The sequence below is a fragment of the Tasmannia lanceolata genome, unplaced genomic scaffold, assembly GCF_043159265.1.
Source record: "Tasmannia lanceolata isolate RefF3 unplaced genomic scaffold, GAP_Taslan_0.1 ptg000018l, whole genome shotgun sequence".
Classification (NCBI taxonomy): Eukaryota; Viridiplantae; Streptophyta; class Magnoliopsida; order Canellales; family Winteraceae; genus Tasmannia; species Tasmannia lanceolata.
This window is the reverse complement of record NW_027518695.1, coordinates 51,572,252-51,578,097: the sequence shown is the minus strand read 5'-3', so window position 1 is coordinate 51,578,097 and position 5,846 is coordinate 51,572,252.

Sequence of the window (5,846 nt, the reverse complement as noted above, 5' to 3'; positions counted from 1 at the left end):
TGTGCAATTAGCAAAGAATGGTTGTGCTGATATCATTTCCTAATTAAAATATGGTTTTTGACGGTTTCGGATGAAAAAAGCATTAATACAACCGAGATAATAAATGTAGTGCTTAGGTTTCTTTACTTTTCTACTATTCATCCAAAACTTTGCTTTCCACTTATGTGAATTTCATCTTAGCCAGGCATGAGAGATTTTTTACCAATCAATACCAAAACATTTCAAAACTACCAAAGAAGGTTGTTTTATCAAACAACAAAAGGGGATTGCCATCCACAAAACAATACCCAACTATCCTAATAGATCTTACCGTTGGATCATCTTGGTTATTAGATTAGACAACTATGCTAAATTAGCGAAATCTTTTTCTTAATTAACAACTCAACACTGGTCTTCGTGTGGGCAATGGCATTTCCATCGACAAGCACCACTAAATCGTAGCCCCGCAAAATTGGAAGAAACTGATTTCCACTAGTATTATAAATATGGGATTTGCTAGGGACCATCGCAGAAGTTATTTCAAGCTTTCAATTAACAATGTCACGTAACAATTTGCATGTGTAATAGATATTTGTAACTAATATGGAGTGCCTAGATGTAAATAGGGAATGACCAGACAAGCTCTTTTTCAAAGGAGAAGAGCCGCCTCATAACTGAATATCTTATTCATTAAATTCGCATGAAATATAGTCAGATATGATGCATCAATCTTTTAATCAAATTTCCACCTTGTTGCTTTAATTTTTAATTTTTGATTGGTAAAAAATAAAAAAAAGAGAGACAAAAAATCAATAATTCTTCTTCGGATGTTCTTTGATCTCTAGCTTCCAATTTTTGAAATCAATTTTATATTGTATATGGCCAGCCAAGGAGTATCAAGACAAAAAAATATATAAAGAATCAACAATTCTTCTTTGGATATTCATTGATCTCTCTTTCAATTTTCCAAATCTATACAGTTTATGGCCGCGAAGGACAAGACACAAATGTATAAAGAATCAATAATTCTTCTTCAAACGTACTTTAATCTCCCTTCCAATTTTTCAAATCAATTCTATTATGGCCGGCCAAGGAGCATAAGACAAAATAAAATTAAAAAAAAGAAAGAAAAGGAGACAAAGAATCAATAATTCTTCGTTGAATGTTCTTTAATCTCTCTCTTCCAATTTTCCAAATCAATTCTATAGAGTTTATGGGTGGGCCAAGCAGCATAGGAGAAAAAAAAAGTTCTCTCTCTCTCTCTCTCTCTCTTAAATTAATTAAAATAAATCTTGTCAAGGGGTTATTACAATTCCCAACAAGATCTTACAAAGCAATTAAAAAGAAACAGACAAGCTGCGTTTGTGAAATTATCAAAGAATGGTTGTGCTGATATCATTTCCTAATTAAAATATGGTTTTTTATGGTTTCGAAAAAAAAAGCATTAATACAACCGAGATAATAAATGTTACTATAATCTTCCTATTAAACAATATCATAAAGGTTGTCCATCTCTGACTTGAGTGTCGAAGTGGCCGTCCAGAGCCACCACTCCAGGCCCGCTGACGCTTTCTCTGTGAGCGCAGGGTTACAGGTTCTGCGAAGCTAGTTCGTGCAGTCAGATTTTGGGCGTTATCAATTACCACCAAGGAGATCTAAAGTATATATTTTAAGTCTTTCAGGATAAATCTACAAAATGAAAAAAAAAACAGTTAAAATAGAATAATGAAGAGTTTTTTTTGTTCTAAAACAAAGAATCAACCAGTCTTTCATTTCCTAACTCAAAGAAAGGCCAATCCATGTTGGCTCTTAAGAAGACCCAAAGTTTGAAGCCACTGCAATGTAAGAGCAGAATGGGGCAGTGGCATTTTTAACCCATAGCTTCGGGCAATCCAATCCATGCTAAGCCCTAGGATATTTTGAGGTAGATGAGAATAGATTGGTACACTTTTCTTGAGATTTTGCCCACCAATGACTATCTACTCTAGTCCGGTTCCTGAACCTTGCCCGTCAACTTATGGGAGAGAGAATGAATAGGGGTGCTACTTGGGTTGGTTCGGGTTGAGATTTGCTAAAAAATGATTGGAATCAACTTGAACCCGACCCAATTGTATACTAAAAGCTCAAGCCGAATTCCCAAAAATCAACCCGAGTTGCACCCCTAAGAATAAGAGACAATAGGGATGCACCCGAACGAAAGAGGAGTTCGGCTAAAGCTGGTCACCTTTGTACTCTTATTTTCATTTTCTAATTTCAACCCGGTGTCCAAGTGTCATAGTGCCACTTTAAAATGAGTCAAAACATTGAGGAAAAAAAATCAGAGATCTATGGGTTTCCTTCACAAAACAATCCAATCGGTGATCTTGTCACATTAGGAGAGCAATACTAGCATCGGTGCTGCTAGGCAAAGAGGTATGCTCTGACCGGAGTAGTGGAACTTGGAGTATTATTAAAATCTAGTGGTGCAATTTGCATCGGTCGGTTTGAGGTTTTGTTTGAAAAAATGAATTAGAATTAACCCAAACTTGACCCCATTTTATGATAAAAGGTCAACCCGAATTCCCAAATATTGAACCTAGCTTCACCCCTATTTAAATCCATGTCGATAAGATTCCGTTGTCACATATTTGAATCTAATTGGAAAACATACTTAACTAATGCAATTGAGGAAACTAAGGGTGCGTTCTTTAACATTCTTTTAGAACGATTTTCAGTTGTTTTAGCCTGAAAAATGAGAATTCTGTTCTTTAGGAATTTCACATTTTCAACAACTCGTCTAAGAATTCATCTTAATTTTATAGACATTATTTTATGGAGCAAAAGTTTCTCGCTTCAGAGAGAATTGGGCGCTATGTCACGATCTTCCCTTCTCTCCACTCTCAACTTCTAGTTTGAAACATGTCCACTCTCCACCTTCTTAGGGAGAAACCACATTTTCCACATCATCTACCGCACAAAATTGAGAATTTTTAAAGATAAATTAAACGGATAATTACATTTACACCCCCTAAACTATGGCCAAATTCCACTTCTGACCCAGTGGTATCGACTTCACCAAAGACACTCCCTCATCTTTCTGACAATTTATGTAGACCCCTTCCATTGACGGTCCGTTAGTTTAACCTGAGGGAATTACTTAAATTAACCATGGTTAATACTTTGAAGACATAAATACCTTTGTCACTGGTTTTAATTGCAAAGGGATTAGGGTTACACCATTTCCTTCATCACGGCCACCACCGCCGTCACCATCTCGCTCATTTTTAAACCCTCTTTCTTTCCCCCATGACCCATATCTGAAACACAAAAACAAAAGTATATGTGTGTGCGCGCACGCGTATAGCGAGAGAGAGAGAGAGAGAGAGAGAGAGAGAGAGAGAGAGAGAGAGAGAGAGAGAGAGAGAGATTCTCTTCCCTTCTTCAAGACACATCCACCACCGACAATGAAACTCCACCCCTTGGCTACAACAAACCCACATTTCTAGAAAAAATACTGATAAAAACAAAAAAAAAAGCCCTAAAATATTAGGGTTTATGTGCAAATCGTATATTAGGGTTTCTGTGCAAATCATGATATTAATGTGAATGAAGACAAATAAAACTCCTACATCGGGGTTTATGTTGATAAATAAATAAGGGTTTGAATGAAAACCTAATTCTCAGTTTTCACGTATGAAAACCCTAATTATTGCTTGGGGAAGACGAGGGCATTATAGTCATTTCCTCCTCTCTGTCCACTCTGTGACGTTAATAAAGATTAATTCTAATTTTTAGAAAGAAAATCTCCAGAATTGTTGAAGAACACACCCTACGGCTCTGTTTGGATTGCAGAATTTTTTTGGAAAAGTTTGGAAAGGAAAAGTATTTCTAAAATTTCCTACCACTTTTACACATGAAAAGAAAAAAAAAGACAACTTGAATAAGAGTTTTTATAGGGTGCCCGCAATGAAGTACCGTCAAAACCGTACCACCCTTGATATTTGATCCAACAGCAGCACACCTTTTAAGTAATTTTAAGAGGCTGCTGTTGGATCAAATATCAAGGGTGGTATGTCTCACGTACCATCTTGACGGGACTCATTGTCGGCCACCATGTAATTTCTCCTTGAACCAACCTATTCAATTTTTATTTAGAGGGACCTTCACTTCTATGATGATATCCTCAAAAATTAACCATAAGCGTATCATTTCTTTCTAAATCATGGAAAGAAAAAAAATCGTGCAAATATTTTTTTCCATTGGAAATATTTTTCTTGTATTCCAAACATGGCATGAAATCTCTTTCAATGCAACCAAAATATATTCTTACTTGCACATTTAGGCCCTGTTTGTTTTGGATTTTGAGAACTGGCTGTCATTCCAAAACTGATTGTTGGGCTCAAATTTATGTTTAATTTTGAGCTAATCCGGTAAGCTAAACAAGAGGGGATGGATTGATTTATTTAGGGAAAGCAGGCAACTCATACCGATCAGAAGTACAGAATAAAGTCTTGTGGTCAAGCGATAAGTGCCTTTAGTATAGGGGTCTCCAATGAAGGCATTTCTTTGGACCAGTCCAAGGTGCCAAAAATCAGTTTTGAACTCACAAAGTGCATTCATAATCACATGGAAAACTATCAAACGGTTCAAACTGTAAGCCCAATGGTTCCTGTGGGTTCAATCATTCATCTTTTCCTTCTTGTTTTGATGTTAGCAAACCCAAATTGTTTTGATGCTAGCAAACCCAAATCTATTTTGGCTCTACAACAAGAAAAGAAAGTTTGATTGTAGAAAATTGTGCTTCTCAGATGCTGTTTGATCTCTGTTACAATTTTCCAAATCAATTCTCTACAGTTTATGGCGGGCCAAAGAGCATAAGACAAAAAAAAAAGCGAGACAAAAAATCAATAATTCTTCTTCGGATGTTTTTTGATCTCTAGCTTCCAATTTTCGAAATCAATTTCATATTGTATCTGGCCAGCCAAGGAGTATCAAGACAAAAAAATATATAAAGAATCAACAATTCTTCTTTGGATATTCATTGATCTCTCTTTCAATTTTCCAAATCAATTCTATACAGTTTATGGCCGGCGAAGGACAAGACACAAATGTATAAAGAATCAATAATTCTTCTTCAAACGTACTTTAATCTCCCTTCCAAATTTTCAAATCAATTCTATTATGGCCGGCCAAGGAGCATAAGACAAAATAAAATTTTAAAAAAGAAAGAAAAGGAGACAAAGAATCAATAATTCTTCATTGAATGTTCTTTAATCTCTCTCTTCCAATTTTCCAAATCAATTCTATAGAGTTTATGGGTAGGCCAAGGAGCATAGGAGGAAAGAAAAGGACAAAGAAGCAATAGTTCTTTTTTCTTCCCTGTTCTCTCTCTTTTTTTTAAATTAATTAAAATAAATCTTGTCAAGGGGTTATTACAGTTCCCAACAAGATCTTACAAAGCAATTAAAAAGAAACAGACATGCTGCGTTTGTGCAATTATCAAAGAATGGTTGTGCTGATATCATTTCCTAATTAAAATATGGTTTTTTATGGTTTCGAAAAAAAAAGCATTAATACAACCGAGATAATAAATGTTACTGTAATAAAAATCATTAAACAATATCATAAAGGTTGTAATTTTTTAGACACCAATTTTCATTTTTTAATTATAAAAATAAGACATTTTTTGTCATTTTATACCCTGAAAACTGTTTTGTAGAAACCCTACATATCAAGAGGTTAGGATAATCCCTGATAAAGGTGGGGCCAACGGAAATGACTGGATCGACTGCCTCGATCATGTCCACATGACATGCATAGGGTCCACAGTAGGAAAGTGGGCCCTACTGTAGAGGACCACGGCCTTAAGTCTCCCTAACAAATGATGC